General features: G+C 40.1%; 1 non-coding gene across 1 annotated transcript; it reads left to right on the top strand.

Annotated features, from left to right (window-relative positions):
* The first annotated feature begins 14,239 nt into the window (after positions 1-14,239).
* Positions 14,240-14,347, top strand: LOC130938496 (small nucleolar RNA R71). The gene has a single exon (XR_009069659.1). It is a non-coding gene; the product is annotated as a small nucleolar RNA R71 (small nucleolar RNA).
* The last annotated feature ends 12,878 nt before the right edge of the window (positions 14,348-27,225 follow it).

Genomic DNA, 27,225 nt, shown 5'->3' with positions numbered 1-27,225 from the left:
TTAAACCTATTGAGCAATAACAAATAATTTTAGAAACACAAATATATAATAACCAAAAATAAAGTTATTGATTTACCTTATTATCTTTTGTTCCAAGTCTCATAAAAAAATAACTCTATTGAGTTTTACCCTCACTTCAATCTTTGAACACTGTCCATTATAAAAAAAATAAATTAATTATTTTAAATAAATAATATAAATAATACTTGACATTGTTATTAACTTAAAAAAAATGAGATATACCTATTTAAATCTTTGTTGTGCATTTAATAGTTAATATTTCACTGTTCACTTCAAATCTTCACTGATTTTTCTTCATTTGTCTTGTTTTGGTATGGAAAAAAATTAGAATGAGAAGAATAGAAGACCAAAAGTCTGCACAAATGGGAGCCACTAAAAGAGAGAGGAAGTGGCGCTGATGCCTCTGATGGTTTGAAAAAAAATGTTTAAAAGATGTACTAGTGTTACTTTAATTAATAATATGGACTATTGTAGTATTGTCTATTGGGCTAGTATAATAGAACCATTTTTATTAATTATTAGAATGGGCTATTTGTTAACAAGAACAACAATAATCCAAATATCCAATACATAGTGCAGTTTTTAATTACTTTAATTTACAAAATTTTGTATTATATTTTTTTCTAATATTATATATAAAAAAATATTTAATGTTTCGAGGGTTACCTGAAACTGTAGGTCGATCTCGGACGAAATCTTCTGCTCTGGTCGGAACGGTTGTATCCGATTTGTTGAGCTTGATAGTGATACTGATTCCTTCGTCCCCAGTGGGTGGGGGGTACCTGCAAGGGACTCCGATGCTTAAGTTAGCAAGGGTATTAAGCAGGTATTGAGTAGAATCAGAGTATGAGTTATACCTGGGTGCTCCAGTGTATTTATAATGGTGTAGAGTGACCTTTGCGGATAAGATAAGTTAGTTATCTTATCTTTATCTTTATCTTTATCTTTCATGGGAACCGCCCTTATCTCTATAGTCTTGGGATGCCTTTGGATTGGGGTCGTGTTCCTCTATTTGGGCCCTTTATAGGGCTTTCCTGTGATTTGGCCGAGCTCTTTGAGAAGAGGTCGGGTCATCCTGACCTAAAGAGGTCGGTCGCTTTGTCTGTAGAACATCCCGGGTCGGACACCTCGACCCAGGGTATGAACAGTGCCCCTGCTCGAGCTTGGCTTTTGCTTTGGAGGTCAAGTATTAGTTTTAGGACTTCGAACTTTCTTGGGTGAAGCCGAACTCAAGCATTTTGTCGATCTTGTCTTTGTAGAGTTCCTTTTTGAATGCGGAGCGTTTCTGTTTTGTTTCTTCTGAAAGCGCGCGCTTTTGCATTTAGCGTTTTTGCCTTGGGAATGTGCGAGGGTTTTTAATGCCCCCATTAATTGGTTTTCAATGCCATTTTTCTTTCTCACTTTTGTTTCTATCGTCTGCCCCTTCGCGTTTTTTCTTTGTGACATTGCTTTGACGATCGTAGGTGTTCTTCTTGCTTTCGACGACAAGTCTTGATCTCTTTCATCTTCGCTCTCCGCACGCTTCTCCTTTTTTCAGGTTGGTTTGTCTTCTCTTTTTGCTTGCTGTTCCGCTGTGTCGTATTTGGTTTTGAAGCTTTAATTTTGACTGAGTGCCTGTTGGGAAGCATGGATTTTTACCACGCCTTGTTTTGTTACTGTGATGTATGCTTCCTTTTTTGTCCTTTCGTATGCTTCTAAGTGTATCTCCCTGGTTTGGCTCTTTAGGGTTTTGTTTGCTATTTTGCTGATTTTTGAACTGTTATAGCCTTTTTTCTTTTGGGGGTTTGTATGATCTTCTTTGCGTTTGTTTTTCTTGGGAAGGGTTTCCGTTGAGACGCTAGCCTTGTAGATTTTCCTGAAAGTTTTATTCCCCGATTGCCTCCAAAGGATGCCCCTGGACCTTGGGTTGTGTTCAGGGATTTTCCTTTTTATCAGTTATACTGTCGTTGGGTTGTGCTCTTCGAGTTATTTTGATTTGATCTGGGATGTTTTTACCTTTTTAGTAACCCAATCTTTTTTCTTGTTTGTAGGACTAGTTGGCGATGTCTTCCCGAAAAAATATTGTTGAGGCATCTCCTATGGTTCCTGAAGGGATATCCGATTGGCTGGACTCTCTTGTCTTGTTGTGTGTTTCTTTAGCCGATTCCTAATTTTGTGTAACACTTAGAAGGCATCATCGTGTTTGTAGCAGTGAGGATCAGGAGAGCAATTACGAGTTAGTGGCACCCAATTCTGGTGATAGAGTTTGCTTCCTGGTCCTGACCCAGGGGGAGCGTCCCTTCTTCTATGCTTATGATTTCTTTTTTGGCCAAATGAACATCACCTTTCCTTTTACCTCTTTTGAAACTGACCTACTATGGTCTTGTAACGTAGCCCCTTCGCAGCTCCATCCGAATTCGTGGGGTTTTATCAAGATTTTTCAGCTTGTTTGTCAAGAATTTGGTGTTACGCGTTCTCAAACTCTTTTTCTGTATTTTTTGTGTTGACCAAACCTGGGACTACCAAGAAGAAAGCTTCTTGGATTTCTTTTAGGTCTGCCCAGGGGCACACGGTTTTTTCCATGTCTGACGAATCTTTCCGGGATTTTAAGAACTACTTCTTTAAGGTCCGGGTTGTTGAAGGAGCCCGACCTTTCTTTCTGGATGAAAATAATGAGCCCTGCTTTCCCTTAGAGTGGCAGAGGAACGTAGTGGTATCCCGATATGCTTGGGAGATGTTGAGCGAGGTCAAGCAGGCCTTTGTGAATGTTTTGGAGGATATTTAGGGAGAACCTCCTCACTTGGATACTAAAAAGTCTTTGGGAGATCCGTCCCTTATTCGAACTGCTTTGGGTACTGCCTTGATATATTTTGTTTTGTTGATTCCTTCCTATTTTTCTCCCGATTTGATAAATTGTTACTTTTTATTATTCAGAGATGGCCAAAAATAATGATGCAATGAAGGCTTTCAAGAAGGCGAGGAAAGCTACTGTAGCTCAAAACATCTCGGCCCGGGCCGATAGGGAGGGAACTTCCCAAGCTCCTTCGAAGCCACCCGTGCCGAGCTCTCCTGGCCCGAGGAGAATGATCCCTACACCTCGGGTTCGTTTAGTGGATCCCCCTCAATCTTCTACTGCTGCTGTGGTTTCTTCTTCGGCAGCCCCTCCTCCAAAAAGACCTCGAACTGTTGAACCTTTCAATCTAGATGCCCCGGATTTTGATCCTATTGCTTTTGTGGACCAGCAGATCGCTCCTTATGGTGCTCTTTTAATGGATGATGTATCTTTCCTTCATCACTTGGATTTTATAACTCGGAGTAGTGTTAAGATGGCTCATATGGGGGCTGTTTTGTATTGCATTGCCCAAAATTTGCCTCTGCATGCTACCAATGCTTTCATGGAGGAAGCTAAGCAGGAATTTGATCGGATGAAGGGTCTAAAGGAGGAGTTTGAAGCGGAGGTGACTAAACTGAAGAAAGAGCTGGCGGGGGAGAAGGCCAGCTCTCTTGCCCTGGCAGCCTCTGTGCGATTGGCTGAGGATGTAGCTTTGAAGCACAAAGAAAGCTACGTCACGTCCTACCAAGAAGTGATGCGTCTTCGGGAGGAGCTAGAGTCGGTCCGGGTTGATTATTCCGAGCTTCAGGGTCATCTTGTGGGTAGCGTAACTGCTACTTATGAGAACCTGAAGGAGCAAGTTCAGGTTATCGCCCCGGGAGCTGATCTTACTTTATTTAGCTTGGACAATGTTGTGAAGGATGGTAAAATTGTCCCTGACGATCCCGATGATGATGATGATGTCGTCCCTCCTCCGGTTACTTCTGCCAAAGCCTCTGTTGTCCTGCCTTCCTCAACCTCAGCAGTTGAAGCTACTCAGCCAGAATCTGATCCAGACGTCTAGATTTTGAACCCGGATGACGGGACAGTGGACGCAGTTCCCCTTCAGACTCGCCCTCCTTCTCCCCAAGATGCTGCTACTGGGAAGCCTTTGGATCTTCTATAATTTTTCTGATATGTTTGTGTATAGCCCGATTTTTGTGGGCTTTTGAACTCTTTATTTGTAAGTTTGTGATCTCTGACCTTTGATACTCCAGTTGCTACTTTAGCAACTTTGTTTTAAAAAACAAGATAATTTCTCTTGATCTTGGGGTCGGCTTCAAGCGACCTCTTGGGTCTTGTTTTATGGTAACTGCGTTGTTTCTTTGTGATATGCTTGCCTGCAGCTTTCTTTAGCTCGACTTGTCTTCTTTGATAGAATACTTTGTAGATTGATTTTGGCGGGGTCGTGGTCTTTCGGGTCGAGTTATCTCCCTTTTGACGCGTGCCTTCTGTTGGTTGATTCTCTTAGTTGATCTTTTCTTGAGCTATTTCTAGTAACCCCTTGGGTTTACTTCTTATAAATTTTTGTAGCTTTAGTCCGACTACTTCATGTCGGTCCCTGTTCCATTACTAGGTAATCCTTTTTCTTGGATCTTTGTTCAGATCTCTTTTGGGGATTTATGGTGGACGAAATTGTGATCATCAACAATGGCTCCAAAGACTTGGTGCTCTCAAACATAAATCACCCTTTGTCACAACTCCACACAACTAACCAGCAAGTGTACTGGGTCGTCCAAGTAATACCTTATGTGAGTAAGGGTCGATCCCACAGAGATTGTTGGTATGAAGCAAGCTATGGTCACCTTGTAAATCTCAATCAAGCGAATTTAACTAATTTAAGAGATTATTGGTTTTTCAAATAATAATAATAAATTAAATAGAAAATAAAGATAAAGCTACTCATGTAATCCAATGGTGGGAATTTCAGATAGGTGTATGGAGGTGCTATGTTCCTTCCGAATCTCTGTTTTTCTACTGTCTTTATCCAATCTTTGTCATTTCTTTCTATGGAAAGCTGTATGTAGGGCATCACCATTGTAAATGGTGTAACGACCCAATTTTCAATATGTCTAGATCATACCGGAAACTGAGCGCTACCAATTTGTCTTCCTAATTATTATCTATTATTTATCATATGAGCCTGATTTGTTGTTAAAAACGTGGTTAATTTGTGAGGTATATTTTTTTTTTGAAAACATTTGGGTTAATAGACGGAATCAGTCATAATCAATTCACAAGTAATAACAGATAAGTCAATTATAAACAACCACACATAAATACATCACGAGTAGCTAGAAACATTCATTTATCCAGCCTTTGTTAGAGTATAGACCTTTAGTTAGAACACCCCTAGATATAGCTAAATAATATCTATATACATATATATATATATATATATATATATATATATATATACAACATCCCAGGTCCTGACCTGTTCAAGAAGTCCTTAAGCTGGCACCCAGGCTAGCCTAGACTCTATACTCGCCTAGTCCCTCTAAACTACTAAAGCGAGGGAAAGTACGTTCTAAGTCTTCAAAACTCAAGTCAGGTGGAACGTCACCAAAAGGTAGAACATCGTCTGCTGCTCCTCTGCACGATCAGACATTGCCATAGAACATCTCTTTGGTACCACATCAAGTAGCCACACAACAGGAGTCTTGTACACGGGTTTTAGGTTAAAGTGCGCATACGAACGGGGTGCAGACGTTGGCTGGTCTCACAGTATATACGTATAATCAAAGAACGATATTCACCCTAGACTCAGAAGACTATCTAGAGCAGGATCCTCTTCGCAGAACCATCATCAACGAACTACGTTAAGGTACTCTTACTTCCATCTGAAGGGGGAAGGGAGAGAGAAGGGGTAAGAACTGGGGAGTTCTTAGTAGGGTCGGGGTTATTAGTTACGTTCATTTATTTGGGGTCGATTAACTGACGAATAACATAATATAGCGAAGCAGTAAACAAAAGATAAAAACAGAAAGAGAAAGTAGAGGCAATAGAAAGCAGAACACAAACAAAAGAATACAAGAAAATAAAACATAGAAATAGCATACAAGCAGACAAACACAAAGAAATAGATCACACACAGAAAGGAATGCAACAGAGAATGATGCATGTCTAGCCCTAGTGCAGGTAATGAGCTCATCTGTCGGTTACATACCCGCTCCCGACGTTACCCAGCAACCTTTGTCTGGATAAGGCTTTCCTGTTGGCAATATCCACTGCAAGCAACCTTTGTCTTGCAGGGTATCCACTGCAAGCAACCTTTGTCTTGCAGGGCGAAACTTATTAGCCGATATACGCCCAACAGACTCACTGTAAGCAACCTCTGTCTTACAGGAGCAACAATATACTCACTGTAAGCAACCTCTGTCTTACAGGAGCAACAACACACTCACTGTAAGCAACCTCTGTCTTACAGGAGCACATTCATCTTGATACCTCTGTAAGCAACCTCTGTCTTACAGCAAAGCATTATAGCAAGGTATCCCAGGAAAGCGTTCTTAGTGGTCGTACCACCATCTATCTGACTGCCTCTCTGCAGCAGATTCTTACATAATCATTCTTATTATCATCATTCATTATCATTCTCATTATTCGTCATCACTTTCACATTCTTATGCAATATCTCTTTATTTCTCTGTTCAATCATACTATACAAACTTTACATCTTTCACTTTTACAATATCTTGGCTCAAACCATTTCTCTTTATTATATTACTCTTTTCTCTTTGTATCTCTTTACTATGTTCTAGTTACTCTGTTCTCTGTATCTCTTTACTTTTCTCTGATTACTCTTTCTTCTATATCCATATCACTCTTTTTCTCTTTATCTCTTTACTTTACTCTGATTTCTCTGCTTAACGTATGTATTTTAAAGCTTATGTAAATTTCGGTATGAATAGTTAGCTTGTCCCAAGTATAGGTTCATTAAGTCTATACTGAAACAGTTTAACTTTTCATATTATACCTAACCCTAGTCGCAACTCAAGGACTAACTATGTTGCCCTAGTTCGTTCACTAATGTCTGTCTGTTTTTCTGTCATTAAAACTTTACAGACTTTTTCTCCGATTTTTATCTTTTCTTCAACTTTTTATCTTTTCTTTATCTTTTCCTCACTAATATGTTCTTACCACTCCCTAAGTGTTTTATGAAGGTAATTATGAGATTCTGCACTTGAAGTTGTCTTTCTAAAGCTTTTACAGAAAACTACCTTTTTCGCATTATTTTATTATTTTTATTAAAATATTATTTTTAATTAAATATTATTATTTAATATTTTATTATTATTTATTATTTTATCATTAAATTTTCGAAAATTATCTTATCGTTACCTTTAACCTTTAAAATTCACTTTTTACCACCCGTAACATTTAATATTTCTACTTTTACCACCCTAACTTTCAGAAATTACCAGACAACCCCTAAAACACCAAAAATTTTACTTCCTTGCCATTTTTAAGATCTAAGGCCTGTTCTTCATTGTTCTTCATCACACTCAAAGTGTTCTTCATGTTCTTCATAAATTCTTCAGATTCTTTCTCTGTTTTTACCCGTTTTTCAGTCTTTTCAGCAACCGATTTTTACTATAATTCATAATAAATTAGCAGCCACTAAAACCCCATCTTTTCTATATGATTTCAACACAAATTGAACCCCAATTTAAGGCCTAGGGTTTCGTTTTCCAGCAGCCCTCAAGAACAACATTCATAGCTTATATATCATCAAATTTCATCAAATTTTCAACAAACTTTCAACAAGAATCACTCATAAAACAATCAATTTCAAGCACAGCCAAACCATATCATGATTACACAACTCAAACACAATCAATCAAGATTAAATTCGTCAAACCCTACCTGGTTTTGCTGCTCCTAATTCAGTTAGACTTTCAGGTGGTCCTTTAGCACTTTTTCCTCCTAAATCACATCAAGAACAACTTTAAATCCAAAAACTCTCAACTGACCAAATCTCACTCAGCATGTTAGGAAGAGATATATCACCTTAGAGTTGCTGGAAATTCACGTTTCTTGGCTGGTGCGCGAAATTGTGAACTATACTTTTTCACAACTCTCATAATCCCTGGTAATGGCTCCAAAAACTTGGTGCGCTCAATACCATGGCATTACACAACTTCGCACAACTAACCAGCAAGTGCACTGGGTCGTCCAAGTAATAAACCTTACGTGAGTAAGGGTCGATCCCACGGAGATTGTTAGTATTGAAGCAAGCTATGGTCATCTTGTAAATCTTAGTCAGGCAAACTCAGATATATATGGTGATGAACGAAAATAACATAAAAGATAAAGATAGTGATACTTATGTAACTCATTGGTGTAAGAGCTTCAGACAAGTGTATGAAGATGCCTTCCCTTCCGTCTCTCTGCTTTCCTACTGTCTTCATCCAACCCTTCTTACTCCTTTCCATGGCAAGCTCGTATAGGGTCTCACTGTTGTCAGCAGCTACCTCCCATCCTCGCAGTGAAAGCTAATGCTCAATACTCTGTCACAGTACGGCCAATCACCGGTTCGGTTCCCTCCCCTACCGGAATAGAATAACTCTTTTGCGTCTGTCACTAACGCCCAGTAGGTTACAGGTTTGAAGCACGTCACAGTCATTCAGTCATTGAATCCTACTCAGAATACCACAGACAAGGTTAGACCTTCCGGATTCTCTTGAATGCTGCCATCAGTTCTTGCCTATACCACGAAGACTCTGATCTCACGGAATGGCTGGCTCGTTTGTCAGGCGAGCACTCGGTTGTCAGGCGATCAACCATGCATCGTGCAATCAGGAATCCAAGAGATATTCACTAAGCCTCAGATGCTTGTAGAACAAGAATGGTTGTCAGTCACCTTGTTCATGGGTGAGAATGGTGATGGGCGTCAATCATCACCTTCATCATGTTGAAGAACAAGTGATATCTTGGTAAAAGAACAAGTGGAATTGAATGGAAGAACAATAGTAATTGCATTAATACTCGAGGTACAGCAGAGCTCCACACCTTAATCTATGGTGTGTAGAAACTCCACCGTTGAAAATACATAAGCATAAGGTCTAGGCATGGCCGAATGGCCAGCCTCCCAATGATCTAAGAACTAAAATGTCCAAAGATGATCTAGAGATCTAAAAGTGATCAAAAGATTTTTTTTATACAATAGTAAAAGGTCCTATTTATAAGAAACTAGTAGCCTAGGGTGTACAGAAATGAGTAAATGACATAAAAATCCTCTTCCGGGCCCACTTGGTGTGTGCTTGGGCTGAGCAATGAAGCAATTTCGTGTAGAGACTCTTCTTGGAGTTAAACGCCAGCTTTGGTGCCAGTTTGGGCGTTTAACTCCCATTTGGGTGCCAGTTCCAGCGTTTAACGCTGGGATTTCTTGAGGTGACTTTGAACGCCGGTTTGGGCCATCAAATCTTGGGCAAAGTATGGACTATTATATATTGCTGGAAAGCCCAGGATGTCTACTTTCCAACGCCGTTGAGAGCGCGCCAATTGGGCTTCTGTAGCTCCAGAAAATCCACTTCGAGTGCAGGGAGGTCAGAATCCAACAGCATCTGCAGTCCTTTTCAGTCTCAGAATCAGATTTTTGCTCAGGTCCCTCAATTTCAGCCAGAAAATACCTGAAATCACAGAAAAACACACAAACTCATAGTAAAGTCCAGAAAAGTGAATTTTAACTAAAAACTAATAAAAATATACTAAAAACTAACTAGATCATACTAAAAACATACTAAAAACAATGCCAAAAAGTATACAAATTATCCGCTCATCACAACACCAAACTTAAATTGTTGCTTGTCCTCAAGCAACTGAAAATCAAATAAGATAAAAATAAGAGAATATGCAATGAATTCCAAAAACATTTGTGAAGATCAGTATTAATTAGATGAGCGGGGCTTTTACTTTTTGCCTCTGAACAGTTTTGGCATCTCACTCTATCCCTTGTAATTCAGAATGATTGGCTTCTTTAGGAACTCAGAATCCAGATAGTGTTAATGATTCTCCTAGTAAAGTATGATGATTCTTGAACATAGCTATTTATTGAGTCTTGGCTGTGGCCCAAAGCACTCTGTCTTCCAGTATTACCACCGGATACATACATGCCACAGACACATAATTGGGTGAACCTTTTCAGATTGTGACTCAGCTTTGCTAAAGTCCCCAATTAGAGGTGTCCAGGGTTCTTAAGCACACTCTTATTTGCCTTGGATCACAACTTTATTCTTTCTTTTTCTTTTTCTTTTTTTTTCGGTTTTTTTTTTTCGTTTTTGCAATGCTTTTTCTTGCTTCAAGAATCATTTTATTGATTTTTCAGATCCTCAGTAACATGTCTCCTTTTTCATCATTCTTTCAAGAGCCAACATTCATGAACCACAAATTCAAAAGACATATGCACTGTTTAAGCATACATTCAGAGAACAAAAATATTGCCACCACATCAAAATAATTAAACTATTATAAAATTCAAAATTCATGCAATTCTTTCTTTTATCAATTAGGCACGTTTTTATTGAAGAAAGGTGATGGATTCATAGGACATTCATAACTTTAAGGCATAGACACTAAGACACTAATGATCACAAGACACAAACATGGATAAACATAAAGCATAAAAAATTCGAAAAACAGAAGAACAATAACAAGGAAATCAAAGAACGGGTCCACCTTAGTGATGGCGGCTCTTTCTTGCTCTTGAAGATCCTATGGAGTGCTTGAGCTCCTCAATGTCTCTTCCTTGTCTTTGTTGCTCCTCCCTCATGATTCTTTGATCTTCTCTAATTTCATGAAGGATGATGGAGTGTTCTTGATGCTCCACCTTCAGTTGTCCCATGTTGGAACTCAATTCTCCTAGGGAGGTGTTTAGTTGCTCCCAATAGTTTTGTGGAGGAAAGTGCATCCCTTGAGGTATCTCAGGGATCTCTTGATGAGAGGGGTCTCTTGTGTACTCCATCCTTTTCTTGGTGATTGGCTTGTCCTCATCAATGGGGGTATCTCCCTCTATGTCAACTCCAACTGAATAACAGAGGTGACAAATGAGGTGAGGAAAGGCTAACCTTGCCAAGGTGGAGGTCTTGTCCGCCACCTTATAGAGTTCTTGGGCTATAACCTCATGAACCTCTATTTCTTCTCCAATCATGATACTATGGATCATGATGGCCCGGTCTATGGTAACTTCGGACCGGTTGCTAGTGGGGATGATTGAGCGTTGTATGAACTCTAACCATCCTCTAGCCACGGGCTTGAGGTCATGCCTTCTCAATTGGACCGGCTTTCCTCTTGAATCTTGCTTCCATTGTGCGCCCTCTTCACATATGGTTGTGAGGACTTGGTCCAACCTTTGATCAAAGTTGACCCTTCTAGTGTAAGGATGCTCATCTCCTTGCATCATAGGCAAGTTGAACGCCACCCTCACACTCTCCGGACTAAAATCCAAGTATTTCCCCCGAACCATAGTGAGATAATTCTTTGGATTCGGGTTCACACTTTGGTCATGGTTCTTAGTGATCCATGCATTGGCATAGAACTCTTGAACCATCAAGATTCCGACTTGTTGAATGGGGTTGGTAAGAACTTCCCAACCTCTTCTTCGGATCTCATGGCGGATCTCCGGATATTCACCCTTTTTGAGTGAAAAGGGGACTTCGGGGATCACCTTCTTCAAGGCCACAACTTCGTAGAAGTGGTCTTGATGCACCCTTGAGAGGAATCTATCCATCTCCCATGACTCGGAGGTGGAAGCTTTTGCCTTCCCTTTCCTCTTTTTAGAGGTTTCTCCGGCCTTGGATGCCATAAATGGTTATGGAAAAATGAAAAAGCAACGCTTTTACCACACCAAACTTAAAATGTTTGCTCGTCCTCGAGCAAAAGAAGAAAGAAGAGAGTAGAAGAAGAAGAAATGAGGAAGAAGGGAGATGGTAGTGTGTTCGGCCAAAGAGGGGGAGAAGTGGTGTTTAGGTTGTGTGAAATTGAAGAGTTGAAGAAGGGTATTTATAGGAGAGAGGGGGGGTAATGGTTCGGCCATGGAGGGTGGGTTTGGGAGGGAAAGTGGTTTGAATTTGAAGGGTGAGGTTGGTGGGGATTTATGAAGGATGGATGTGAGTGGTGAAGAGAAAGTTGGGATTTGATAGGTGAAGGGTTTTTGGGGAAGAGGTGTTGAGGTGATTGGTGAATGGGGGAAGAAGAGAGAGAGTGATGGTAGGGTCCTGTGGGGTCCACAGATCCTGTAGTGTCAAGGAAAAGTCATCCCTTCACCAAATGTTGCTCAAAATCACGTTTTGAGCCATTTCTGGCGTTAAACGCCGGGCTGGTGCCCATTCCTGGCGTTTAACGCCAGGTTCTTGCCCTTTACTGGCGTTTAACGCCAGTCTGGTGCCCCTTTCTGGCGTTAAACGCCCAGAAGGGTGCCAGACTGGGCGTTAAACGCCCAACAGCTAGCATTACTGGCGTTTGAACGCCAGCTTCTTCTCCTCCAGGGTGTGCTATTTTTCTTCCTGTTTTTCATTCTGTTTTTGCTTTTTTCATTGTTTTTGTGACTTCTTATGATCATCAACCTACAAAAAAGATAAAATAACAAAAGAAAATAATTAATTATAAAACATTGGGTTGCCTCCCAACAAGCGCTTCTTTAATGTCAGTAGCTTGACAGAGGGCTCTCATGGAGCCTCAGAAATGCTCAGAACCGTGTTGAAACCTCCCAACATCAAACTTAGAGTTTGAATGTGGGGTTTCAACACCAAACTTAGAGTTTGGTTGTGGCCTCCCAACACCAAACTTAGAGTTTGACTGTGGGGGCTCTGCTTGGCTCTGTTTTGAGAGAAGCTCTTCATGCTTCCTCTCCATGATGACAGAGGGATATCCTTGAGCCTTAAACACCAAGGATTCTTCATTCACTTGAATGATCAACTCTCCTCTATCAACATCAATCACAGCCTTTGCTGTGGCTAGGAAGGGTCTGCCAAGGATGATGGATTCATCCATGCACTTCCCAGTCTCTAGGACTATGAAGTCAGTAGGGATGTAATGGTCTTCAATCTTCACCAAAACATTCTCTACAAGTCCATGAGCTTGTTTTCTTGAATTGTCTGCCATCTCTAATGAGATTCTTGCAGCTTGCACCTCAAAGATCCCTAATTTCTCCATTACAGAGAGGGGCATGAGGTTTACACTTGACCCTAAGTCACACAAGGCCTTCTTGAAGGTCATGGTGCCTATGGTACAAGGTATAGAAAACTTCCCAGGATCTTGCCTCTTTTGAGGCAGTTTCTGCCTAGACAAGTCATCCAGTTCTTTGGTGAGCAAGGGTGGTTCATCCTCCCAAGTCTCATTTCCAAATAACTTGTCATTCAGTTTCATGATTGCTCCAAGGTATTTAGCAACTTGCTCTTCAGTAACATACTCATCCTCTTCAGAGGATGAGTACTCATCAGAGCTCATGAATGGCAGAAGTAAGTCCAATGGAATCTCTATGGTCTCATTTTGAGCCTCAGATTCCCAAGGTTCCTCATTGAGGAACTCAGAGGAGAGTGGTGCACGCCCACTGGGGTCTCTCTCAGTGGCGTCCACCTCCTCTCTTTCCTCCCAGAATTCGGCCATGGTTATGGCTTTGCACTCTCCTTTTGGATTTTCTTCTGTATTACTTGGGAGAGTACTAGGAGGGAGTTCAGTAACTTTCTTACTCAGCTGCCCCACTTGTCCTTCCAAATTCCTAATGGAGGACCTTGTTTCAGTCATGAAACTTTGAGTGGTCTTTATTAGATCAGAGACCATTGTTGCTAAGTCAGAAGTAGTCTGCTTAGAACTCTCTGTCTGTTGCTGAGAAGATGATGGAAAAGGCTTGCCATTGCTAAACCTGTTTCTTCCACCATTATTGTTATTGAAACCTTGTTGAGGTCTCTCTTGATTCTTCCATGAGAAATTGGGGTGATTTCTCCATGAAGAATTGTAGGTGTTTCCATAGAGTTCTCCTAGGTAATTCACCTCTTCCATGGAAGGGTTCTCAGGATCATAAGCTTCTTCCTCAGATGAAGCTTCCTTAGTACTGCCAGGTGCATTTTGCATTCCAGACAAACTTTGAGAAATCAAATTGACTTGTTGAGTCAATATCTTGTTCTGAGCCAGTATGGCATTCAGAGTGTCAATCTCAAGAACTCCTTTCTTCTGACTAGTCCCATTGTTCACAGGATTCCTTTCAGAAGTGTACATGAATTGGTTATTTGCAACCATTTCAATCAATTCTTGAGCTTCTGCAGGCATCTTTTTCAGATGAAGAGATCCTCCAGCAGAGCTATCCAAGGACATCTTAGATAGTTCAGAGAGACCATCATAGAAAATACCTATGATGCTCCATTCAGAAAGCATGTCCGAGGGACATTTTCTGATTAATTGTTTGTATCTTTCCCAAGCTTCATAGAGGGATTCTCCATCCTTCTGTCTGAAGGTTTGGACTTCCACTCTAAGCTTACTCCATCTTTGTGGTGGAAAGAACTTTGCCAGGAAGGCATTGACTAGCTTTTCCCAAGAGTCCAGGCTTTCTTTAGGTTGAGAATCCAACCATATTCTAGCTCTGTCTCTTACAGCAAAAGGGAATAGCATCAGTCTGTAGACCTCAGGGTTAACCCCATTAGTCTTGACTGTGTCACAGATTTGCAAGAATTCAGCTAAAAACTGATGAGGATCTTCCATTGGAAGTCCATGGAACTTGCAATTCTGTTGCATTAGAGAAACTAATTGAGGCTTAAGCTCAAAGTTGTTTGCTCCAATGGCAGGGATAGAGATGCTTCTCCCATAGAAATCAGGAGTAGGTGCAGTAAAGTCACCCAGCACCTTCCTTGCATTGTTGGCATTGTTGTTGTTTTCGGCTGCCATGGGTTCTTCTTCTTTGAAGAATTCGGTCAGGTCCTCTAAAGAGAGTTGTGCTTTGGCTTCTCTTAGCTTTCTCTTCAAGGTCCTCTCGGGTTCAGGATCAGCTTCAACAAGAATGCCTTTGTCTCTGCTCCTGCTCATATGAAAGAGAAGAGAAAAAGAAAATGTGGAATCCTCTATGTCACAGTATAGAGATTCCTTGAATTATCAGAGGAAAAGAGAAATAGAAAGAAGAAGGAGAAGAAGAATTCGAACTTTAAGTAGATAAGGTTCGAATTGTGCATTTAGAAGGAGTGGTACTCCATAAATAGAAGGATGTGAGAAGGAGGGAAGAGAATTTTCGAAAATTCAATCAAAAGATTTTAAAAAACATTTTGAAAATTTGATTGATAATTTTCGAAAATTGAAAGTGGAAGAGAAGTCAAGTGATTTTTGAAAAAGATTTTGAAATTAGAAACTAAAAAGATTTGATTGAAAGCTAGTTTTAAAAAAAAGATATGATAAAAAAAATATGATTGAAAGGTTATTGTCTTAAAAAGATGTGATTGAGAAGATATGATTTGAAAACCATTTCAAAAGATATGTTTTGAAAATTATTTTAAAAGATTTGATTTGGAAAATTAGTGACTTGCCTAACAAGAAAAGATATGATTCAAACATAAAACCTTCCTTAACAGAAAAGGCAAAAAATGTTCAATCAAATCATTAATTGTTAGTAAGTATCTTTGAAAGGAAAGAAATTAATTTTGAAAACATTTGATTGAAAAGATTTGATTTGAAAAAGATTTGATTTTGAAAAACTTAAAAAAATTTATTTGAAAACAAAATCTTCCCCCTAGCACCATCCTGGCGTTAAACGCCCAGAATGGTATACATTCTGGCGTTTAACGCCCAAAATGCTACCTTTTTGGGCGTTAAACGCCCAACCAGGTGCCCTGGCTGGCGTTTAAACGCCAGTCTGCCTTCTTCACTGGGCATTTTTGAATGCTCAGCTTTTTCTGTATAATTCCTCTGCAGTGTGTTCTGAATCTTCAATCCCTTGTATCATTGACTTGAAAAGACACAAATTAAAAATATTTTTGGATTTTTAATAATTAAAATGCAACAAGAATCAAATAACAATGCATGCAAGACACCAAACTTAGCAGTTTGTATACTACTGACACTAATGAACTGAAAATGCATATGAGACACACAAAATACTCAAGTCAATAGAATTCAAAGATCAGAGCAAGAAATCATCAAAAATTACTTGAAGATCCTTAAGACACATGAATGAATGCATGTAATTGACACCAAACTTAAGATGAGACACTAGACTTAAGCAAGAAACATAAAGTCTTTTTGGTTTTTATGATTTTGTAAATTTTTTTTTTGTGTTTTTCGAAAATTAAGTGGAAAAAGGTATCAAAATTCTTAATGAGAATTCCAGGAATCAGTGCAATGCTAGTCTAAGACTCCGGTCCAGGAATTAGACATGGCTTCACAGCCAGCCAAGCTTCCAAAGAAAGCTTCGGTCCAAAACACTAGACATGACCAAAGGTCAGCCAAGCCTTAGCAAATCACTGCTCCAAAAGCAAGATTGATACGAAATCAACAAGCTCTTGTGGTGGTAAGTTGAAACCTCGGTCCAATCAGATTAGACATGGCTTCTCAGCCAGCCAGATTTCAACAAATCATCATGAAACTCTAGAATTCATCTTCAAGAATTTCGAAAAAAAAAATACCTAATCTAAGCAACAAGATGAACCGTCAGTTGTCCAGCCTAAACAATCCCGGGCAATAACACCAAAAATTTGATGTTGTTGCCGGATCTTGGCACTGATGTTACCAAAGGCTTGCTCAAAACTAGAACAATCCCCGGCAACGGCGCCAAAAACTTGGTACGCGAAATTGTGAACTATACTTTTTCACAACTCTCATAATCCCTGGTAATGGCTCCAAAAACTTGGTGCGCTCAATACCATGGCATTACACAACTTCGCACAACTAACCAGCAAGTGCACTGGGTCGTCCAAGTAATAAACCTTACGTGAGTAAGGGTCGATCCCACGGAGATTGTTAGTATTGAAGCAAGCTATGGTCATCTTGTAAATCTTAGTCAGGCAAACTCAGATATATATGGTGATGAACGAAAATAACATAAAAGATAAAGATAGTGATACTTATGTAACTCATTGGTGTAAGAGCTTCAGACAAGTGTATGAAGATGCCTTCCCTTCCGTCTCTCTGCTTTCCTACTGTCTTCATCCAACCCTTCTTACTCCTTTCCATGGCAAGCTCGTATAGGGTCTCACTGTTGTCAGCAGCTACCTCCCATCCTCGCAGTGAAAGCTAATGCTCAATACTCTGTCACAGTACGGCCAATCACCGGTTCGGTTCCCTCCCCTACCGGAATAGAATAACTCTTTTGCGTCTGTCACTAACGCCCAGTAGGTTACAGGTTTGAAGCACGTCACAGTCATTCAGTCATTGAATCCTACTCAGAATACCACAGACAAGGTTAGACCTTCCGGATTCTCTTGAATGCTGCCATCAGTTCTTGCCTATACCACGAAGACTCTGATCTCACGGAATGGCTGGCTCGTTTGTCAGGCGAGCACTCGGTTGTCAGGCGATCAACCATGCATCGTGCAATCAGGAATCCAAGAGATATTCACTAAGCCTCAGATGCTTGTAGAACAAGAATGGTTGTCAGTCACCTTGTTCATGGGTGAGAATGGTGATGGGCGTCAATCATCACCTTCATCATGTTGAAGAACAAGTGATATCTTGGTAAAAGAACAAGTGGAATTGAATGGAAGAACAATAGTAATTGCATTAATACTCGAGGTACAGCAGAGCTCCACACCTTAATCTATGGTGTGTAGAAACTCCACCGTTGAAAATACATAAGCATAAGGTCTAGGCATGGCCGAATGGCCAGCCTCCCAATGATCTAAGAACTAAAATGTCCAAAGATGATCTAGAGATCTAAAAGTGATCAAAAGATTTTTTTTATACAATAGTAAAAGGTCCTATTTATAAGAAACTAGTAGCCTAGGGTGTACAGAAATGAGTAAATGACATAAAAATCCTCTTCCGGGCCCACTTGGTGTGTGCTTGGGCTGAGCAATGAAGCAATTTCGTGTAGAGACTCTTCTTGGAGTTAAACGCCAGCTTTGGTGCCAGTTTGGGCGTTTAACTCCCATTTGGGTGCCAGTTCCAGCGTTTAACGCTGGGATTTCTTGAGGTGACTTTGAACGCCGGTTTGGGCCATCAAATCTTGGGCAAAGTATGGACTATTATATATTGCTGGAAAGCCCAGGATGTCTACTTTCCAACGCCGTTGAGAGCGCGCCAATTGGGCTTCTGTAGCTCCAGAAAATCCACTTCGAGTGCAGGGAGGTCAGAATCCAACAGCATCTGCAGTCCTTTTCAGTCTCAGAATCAGATTTTTGCTCAGGTCCCTCAATTTCAGCCAGAAAATACCTGAAATCACAGAAAAACACACAAACTCATAGTAAAGTCCAGAAAAGTGAATTTTAACTAAAAACTAATAAAAATATACTAAAAACTAACTAGATCATACTAAAAACATACTAAAAACAATGCCAAAAAGTATACAAATTATCCGCTCATCATTGGCCCTCAAGTCAAGTTAAGCATGATTCCTAAGGAAAAACATCAAGAAAACACATGTTTACATGGTTTTCCTTGAAAACCGAATTGAAGAGGGAGGGAGACAGCCATCTCACCTTATTTCCAGCCTTGATATGTTATATGGTTATGTAGAGGAAGAAGAGAGGATCATTTTGGTGAAATCGGAGTTTTGATTTGAGTTTTAGTTCAGAAGAAATCAAGCTTTGAAGATTTATGAACCAAGAACTTTCTCTCCTTTTTCTCTTGGTGATTTTCGGCCACAATGAGCAAATGAGGCAGCCTTGGAGGTTTTGGGGGTGTAGGGAGAGTTGTGATTGGTTGGCTTGAAGGTGGATTAAAATAATATTAAAATATCCCAGGTGTATAACTACTAAAACTAGATGTATCGGAACACTTGTAAAAACATCTCTAAAAATTATTTTCTGAGTTACTAGCATAAATGACACTAGTAACATATTTATTATGATAATAGAACATGTATAATGAGGCCTTAGCATTGCTAAAGTCATCAGAGAGTGCTAGTGCTAAGCTGCACCAGTAAACCGTAAACCCGGTTAAACCGATTTTCTGTTTTTAACAAAAATAGACTAGCTAACCTTATAATATCATTCAAGCATTTTATAATACTAATATAATGATAATATTATACTATTATCTCTCTCCTCTCATGAATCGAGTCCGGTTCGTCAAACAGAGACTATTTACGAAAGTTAGAATCAAAACTGCCAACCGATACTGTTCAAAAACTAGGTTCTTCGCGATTGAATTATCGAGATTGCCTCAGAGGAGGTTCTAGCTTAAGGATGACATAATGATAATGAGGATTGAGATGCTTGATGATATAGCAGAGGTGTTCCTTTTACTGATCTTCCGGAGAAATCTGTACTTTCAGAAAAGATCTCATGTACTCGAAAATTAGGGTTGTTACAAATGGCTACATCCCATCCTCTCAGTGAAAATAGTCCAAATGCTCTGTCACAACATGGCTAATCATCTGTCGGTTCTCGATCATGTTGGAATAGAATCCCTTGATTCTTTTGCGTTTGTCATCACGCCCAACAATCGCGAGTTTGAAGCTCGTCACAGTCATTCAATCCTGGAATCCTACTCAGAATACCACAGACAAGGTTAGACTTTCCGGATTCCCATGAATGCCGCCATCAATTCTAGCTTATACCACGAAGACTCTGATTAAGGAATCCAAGAGATATGCGCCTGGTCTAAGGTAGAACGGAAGTGGTTGTCAGTCACGCGTTCGTAAGTGAGAATGATGATGAGTGTCACGGATCATCACATTCATCATGTTAAAGTGCAACGAATATCTTAGAATAAGAATAAGTCGAATTGAATAGAAAATAGTAGTACTTGCATTGAAACTTGAGGTACAACAGAGCTCCACACCCTTAATCTATGGTGTGTAAAAACTCCACTGTTGAAAATACATAAGTGATAGAGGTCCATGCATGGCCGAATGGCCAGCCCCCATGAAAGACCGAATGGTCAAAAGAACTAGATAGTCCAAGACGTAATGGTCAAAGACATCTAATAAACTAGTAAAAAGTTCTATTTATACTAAACTAGCTACTAGGCTTCACAGAAGTAAGTAATTGATGCATAAATTCACTTCTGGGGCCCATTTGGTGTGTGCTTAGGCTGAGCTTGATCTATCCACGAGCTGAGGCTTCTCTTGGAGTTGAACTCCAAGTTGTAACGTGTTTTGGGCGTTCAACTCTGGTTTGTGACGTGTTTCTGGCGTTTGACTCCAGAATGCAGCATGGAACTGGCGTTGAGCGCCAGTTTACATCGTCTAATTACAAATAAAGTATAAACTATTATATATTGCTGGAAAGCTCTGGATGTTTACTTTCCAATGCTGTTGAGAGTGCGCCATTTGGAATTCTGTAGCTCCAGAAAATCTATTTTGAGTGTAGGGAGGTCAGATTCCAACAGCATCAGCAGTCCTTTGTCGGCCTCCTATAAGAGTTTTGCTCAGGTCCCTCAATTTCAGCCAGAAAATACTCGAAATCACAGATAAACACACAAACTAATAGTAAAGTCCAGAAATGTGAATTTAGCATAAAAACTAATGAAAACATCCCTAAAAGTAACTAGATCATACTAAAAACTACCTAAAAATAATGCCAAAAAGCGTATAAATTATCCGCTCATCACAACACCAAACTTAAATTGTTGCTTGTCCCCAAGCAACTGAAAATCAAATAGGATAAAAAGAAGAGAATATACTATAAATTCCAAAATATCAATGAATATTAATTCTAATTAGATGAGCGGGACTTGTAGCTTTTTGCTTCTGAATAGTTTTGGCATCTCACTTGGTCCTTTGAAGTTCAGAATGATTGGCTTCTCTAGGAACTTAGAATTTCGAATAGTGTTATTGATTCTCCTAGTTAAGTATGTTGATTCTTGGACACAGCTACTTTTATGAGTCTTGGTCGTGGCTCTAAGCACTTTGTTTTCCAGTATTACCACCGGATACATAAATGCCATAGACACATGACTGGGTGAACCTTTTCAGATTGTGACTCAGCTTTGCTAGAGTCCCCAGTTAGAGGTGTCCAGAGCTCTTAAGCACACTCTTTTTGCTTTGGATCACGACTTTAACCACTCAGTCTCAAGCTTTTCACTTGGACCTACATGCCACAAGCACATGGTTAGGGACAGCTTGATTTAGCCGCTTAGGCCTGGATTTATTTCCTTGGACCCTCCTATCCATTGATGCTCAAAGCCTTGGATCCTTTTTACCCTTGCCTTTTGGTTTTATGGGCTATTGGCTTTTTCTACTTGCTTTTTCTTTTTCTTTCTATTTTTTTCGCCTTTTTTTTTCGCAAGCTTTTGTTTTTCACTACTTTTTCTTGCTTCAAGAATCAATTTTATGATTTTTCAGATAATCAATAACATTTCTCTTTGTTCATCATTCTTTCAAGAGCCAACAATTTTAATATTCATAATCAACAAGATAAAAAATATGCACTGTTTAAGCATTCATTCAGAAAACAAAAAGTATTGTCACCACATCAATATAATTTAACTAAATTCAAGGATAAATTCGAAATTCATGTACTTCTTGTTCTTTTGAATTAAAAACATTTTTTATTTAAGAGAGGTGAAGGATTTATGGAATTTATTCATAGCTTTAAGACATAGTTACTACATACTAATGATCATGAAGTAGAGACACAAAACATAGATAAGAACGAAAAACAGAAAAAAATAAGAACAAGGAATGAATCCACCTTAGTGGCGTCTTCTTCTTGAAGGACCAATGATGTCCTTAAGCTCTTCTATGTCCCTTCCTTGCCTTTGTTGCTCCTACCTCATTGCTCTTTGATCTTCTCTAATTTCATGGAGAATGATGGAGTGCTCTTGATGTTCCACCCTTAATTGATCCACATTGTAACTCAAATCTTCTAAGGAAGTGTTGAGTTGTTCCCAATAGTTGTCGGGAGGAAAGTGCATCCCTTGAGGCATCTCCGGGATTTCTTGGTGATGAGCTTCCTCATGCATCTCTTGGGTTCCATGAGTGGCCTCTCTTGTTTGCTCCATCCTTTTCTTAGTGATGGGCTTGTCCTCCTCAATGAGGATGTCTCCTTCTATGATAACTCCAGCTGAGTAACATAAATGGCAAATAAGATGAGGAAAAGCTAGCCTTGCCAAAGTAGAGTGCTTATCGGCTATTTTGTAGAATTCATGGGAGATGACTTCATGAACTTCTACTTCCTCTCCATTCATGATGCTATAAATCATGATGGCCCGATCCACAGTAACTTCAAATAGGTTGCTAGTGGGGATGAGGGAGCATTGGATGAACTCCAACCATCCTCTAGCCACAGGCTTGAGGTCTAGTCTTCTTAGTTGAACCAGCTTGCCTTTGGAATCTCTTTTCCATTGAGCTCCTTCCACACATATGTCCATAAGGACTTGGTCCAACCTTTGATTAAAGTTGACCCTTCTAGTGTAGGGGTGTGCATCTCCTTGCATCATGGGCAAGTTGAACGCTAACCTCACATTTTCCGGACTAAAATCTAAGTATTTCTCCCGAACCATTGTAAGATAATTCTTTGGGTTCGGGTTCTTACTTTGATCATGGTTCCTAGTGATCCATGCATTGGCATAGAACTCTTGAACCATTAAGATTCCGACTTGTTGGATGGGGTTGGTTAGAACTTCCCAACCTCTTCTTTGGACCTCATGTCGGATCTCCGGATACTCATTTTTTTTTAGCTTGAAAGGGACCTCGGGGATCACCTTCTTCTTGGCCACAACATCATAGAAGTGGTCTTGATGGGTTTTGGAGATGAATCTTTCCATCTCCCATGACTCGGAGGTGGAAGCTTTTGTCTTCCCTTTCCCTTTTCTAGAGGTTTCTCCGGTCTTAGGTGCCATCAATGGTAATGGAAAAAACAAAAAGCCATGCTTTTACCACACCAAACTTAAAATATTGCTCGCCCTCGAGTAAGAGAAGAAAGAAAAAAAGAAGAAGAAGAGAAAATATGGAGGAGAGTGGGGGAGGGGGTTGTGTTGTGTGAAAATTAATGAGAATGGATGGGTTTATATAGTGAGGGATAGGGAGTAGGTTCGGCCATTTAGGGTGGGTTTGGATGGGAAAGAAATTTGAATTTTGAAGGTAGGTGGGGTTTATGGGGAAGAGTGGATGGATGTGAATGGTGAAGGGGGTAATTGGGAAGAGAGATTGAGGTGATTTGGTGAAGGGTTTTGGGGAAGAGTGTTTATTGGAAAGAGAGGATGAATGTTGAGAAGAGGGGAGAATATGGTAGGTGGGGATCCTGTGGGGTCCACAGATCCTGAGATGATCCTGTGGGGTCCACAGATCCTGAGGTGTCAAGGATTTACATTCCTGCACCAATTAGGCATGTAAAATGCCTTTCCATGCAATTCGGGCGTTTAAACACCGAAGTGATGCATGTTCTGGGCGTTCAACGCCCATGTGCAGCATGTTTCTGGCGTTGAACGCCAGTTCCATGCTTGTTTCTGGCGTTCAGCGCCAGCTCTCCTCAGGGTGCATTCCTGGCGTTTGAACGCCGGGATGTTGCTTGTTTCTGGCGTTCAGCGCCAGATCCATGCTCTGTTCTGGCGTTGAACGCCAGCCAGATGCTCCTTACTGGCGTTTAAACGCCAGTAAGTCCTTCCTCCAGGGTGTGATTTTTCTTCTGCTATTTTTGATTCTATTTTTAATTTTAATATTTTTTTCGTGTCTCCACATGATCATGAACCTAATAAAACATAAAAGAACAATAAAATAAAATAAAATTAGATAAATATAAATTGGGTTTCCTCCCAATAAGCGCTTCTTTAATGTCAATAGCTTGACAGTGGGCTCTCATGGAGCCTCACAGAAGTTCAGAGCATGATGAAGGCCTCCCAACACCAAACTTAGAGTTTGAATGTGGGGTCTTCTCAACACCAAACTTAGAGTTTGGTTGTGGCCTCCCAACACCAAACTTAGAGTTTGATTGTGGGGGTGGTGGACGAAATTGTGATTCAACATCCTTAAGTTTGTATGGAATCTATTATTCTATCTTTTGAGCTTTGGCATGTACCCTTAGGGCACTGTTTATTTTCTTCACAACTCCGTTCAACTAACCAGCAAGTGTACTGGGTCGTCCAAGTAATACCTTACGTGAGTAAGGGTCGAATCCACAGAGATTGTTGGTATGAAGCAAGCTATGGTCACCTTGCAAATCTCAGTTAGGCGGATTAAACATTTGTAATAGTGATAATTGGATTGTTCTGATAAAAAGGAATAATAAAAGGGATAGAGATACTTATGTAGATTCATTGTGGGAATTTCAGATAAGCGGAATGAGATGCTGTAGAGCTCTCGGACGCCTGCCTTCCCATTGCTTTACTCAATCCTTCTTACTCCTCTCCATGGCAAGCTTTGTATAGGGGTTCACTATCAGCTGTGCTACTTTCATTCCTCTCGGGGAATAACCTGTGCGGCTGTCACTCGCACAGCTAACCAGTCTGGAGGCATCACCCATGGTTGATAGCTACATCCCATCCTCGCAGTGAAAGCTAATGCACGCACTCTGTCACAGTACGGCCAATCACCGGTTGGTTCCCGCTCCTACTGGAATAGAATCCCTCTTTTGCGTTTGTCACTAACGCCCAGCAGGTTAAAGTTTGAAGCACGTCACAGTCATTCATGAACGGAATCCTACTCGGAATACCACAGACAAGGTGAGACTTTCCGGATTCCCAGGATCCTACTCGGAACACCACAGACAAGGTTGGACTTTCCGGATCCAGATGAATGCCGCCATCTATCTAGCTTATACCACGAAGATTCTGTTGGGGAACCTAAGAGATATACATTCAAGCCTTGTTACACGCAGAACGGAAGTGGTTGTCAATCACGCGCGTTCATAAGTGAGAATGATGATGAGAGTTATTAGCTCATCACATTCATCATGTTCTTGAGTACGAATGAATATCTTGGAATAAGAATAAGATAGAAAATTGAATAAAAGAAAATAGAACTTCATTAATCTTTGAGGTACAGCAGAGCTCCACACCCTTAATCTATGGTGTGCAGAAACTCCACCGTTGAAAATACATAAGCAAGAGGTTCAGGCATGGCCGAATGGCCAGCCCCCTAAACGTGATCACTGATCTCCTTAGATGAAGAATAAAACAAAACTGAGACCAAAAGATGATTGATACATTAGTAAATCATCCTATTTATAATAAACTAGCTCCTAGGGTTTACATGAGTAAGTAATTGATGCATAAATCCACTTCCGGGGCCCACACTTGGTGTGTGCTTGGGCTGAGCTTGATCTATCCACGAGCAGAGGCTTCTCTTGGAGTTGAATTTCGAGTTATGATGTGCTTTGGGCGTTCAACTCCGGATTATGACGTTTTTCTGGCGTTTAACTCCAGAAAGGAGTGTGTACTTGGCATTCAACGCCAAGTTGCGTCGTCATTCTTCGAATAAAGTATGGACTATTATATATTGCTGGAAAGCCCTGGATGTCTACTTTCCAACGCCGTTGAGAGCGTGCCAATTGGAGGTCTGTAGCTCCAGAAAATCCATTTCGAGTGCAGGGAGGTCAGAATCCAACAGCATCAGCAGTCCTTTTGTCAGCCTTTTTCAGAGTTTTGCTCAAATCCCTCAAATTTCAGTCAGAATTTACCTGAAATCACAGAAAAACACACAAACTCATAGTAAAGTCCAGAAATGTGAATTTAGCATAAAAACTAATGAAAACATCCCTAAAAGTAGCTTAAACTTATTAAAAACTATGTAAAAACAATGCCAAAAAGCGTATAAATTATCCGCTCATCACAACACCAAACTTAAATTGTTGCTTGTCCCCAAGCAACTGAAAATCAAATAGGATAAAAAGAAGAGAATATACTATAAAGTCCAAAATATCAATGAATATTAATTTAATTACATGAGCGGGACTTGTAGCTTTTTGCTTCTGAACAGTTTTGGCATCTCACTTTTTCCTTTGAAGTTCAGAGTGATTGGCATCTTTAGGAACTTAGAACTTCAGATAGTGTTATTGACTTTCCTAGTTAAGCATGTTGATTCTTGAACACAGCTACTTTTGAGTCTTGGCCGTGGCCCTAAGCACTTTGTCTTCCAGTATTACCACCGGATACATAAATGCCACAGACACATAACTGGGTGAACCTTTTCAGATTGTGACTCAGCTTTGCTAGAGTCCCCAGTTAGTGGTGTCCAGAGCTCTTAAGCACACTCTTTTGCCTTGGATCACGACTTTAACCACTCAGTCTCAAGCTTTTCACTTGGACCTTCATGACACAAGCACATGGTTAGGGACAGCTTGGTTTAGCCGCTTAGGCCTGGATTTAATTTCCTTGGGCCCTCCTATCCATTGATGCTCAAAGCCTTGGATCCTTTTTACCCTTGCCTTTTGGTTTTAAGGGCTTTTGGCTTTTTCTATTGCTCCTTCTTTTTTTTTTTTTTTTTTTTTTTTTACTGCTTTTTCTTGCTTCAAGAATCAATTCCATGAATTTTTCAGATCATCAATAACATCTCTCTTTGTTCATCATTCTTTCAAGAACCAACAATTTTAACACTCATAAACAACAAGATCCAAAGACATATGCACTGTTCATTCATTCATTCAGAAAACAAAAGCATTGTCACCACATCAAAAATTAAACTAAATTCAATAATAATTTCGAAAATTATGTACTTCTTGTTCTTTTGAATTAAAACATTTTTCTTTTAAGAGAGGTGAAGGACTGGATTTTATTCATAGCTTTAAGGCATGGTTACATACTAATGATCATGAAATAAGACACAAACATAGATAAACATAATAATTAAAAACCGAAAACAGAAAGAAATAAGAACAAGGAATGAATCCACCTCTAGTGGCGTCTTCTTCTTGAAGGACCAATGATGTTCTTCAACTCTTCTATGTCCCTTCCTTGCCTTTGTTGCTCCTCCCTCATTGCTCTTTGATCTTCTCTTATTTCTTGAAGAGTGAGGGCGTGTTCATGGTGTTCCACCCTTAGTTGTTCCACATTATGGCTCAAATCTTTCAAGGAGGTGCTAAGTTGCTCCCAATAGTTGTTGGGAGGAAAGTGCATTTGAGGCATTTGTTGATGGTGAACCTCCTCTTGTTCTCCTTGAGGGCCGTGAGGAACTTCCCTTGTTTGCTCCATCCTTTTCTTGGTGATGGGCTTGTCTTCTTCTATGGAGGCATCTCCATCTATGATAACTCCAGCTGAATAACATAGATGGCATATGAGGTGAGGGAATGCTAGCCGTGCCATGTATGAAGGCTTGTCAGCTATTTTGTAGAGTTCAT

Source organism: Arachis stenosperma, chromosome 6 (genome assembly GCF_014773155.1).
Source record: "Arachis stenosperma cultivar V10309 chromosome 6, arast.V10309.gnm1.PFL2, whole genome shotgun sequence".
NCBI classification, from domain to species: domain Eukaryota; kingdom Viridiplantae; phylum Streptophyta; class Magnoliopsida; order Fabales; family Fabaceae; genus Arachis; species Arachis stenosperma.
Note: the sequence above shows the minus strand (reverse complement) of the source record. Positions and strands in the feature narration are given on the sequence as shown.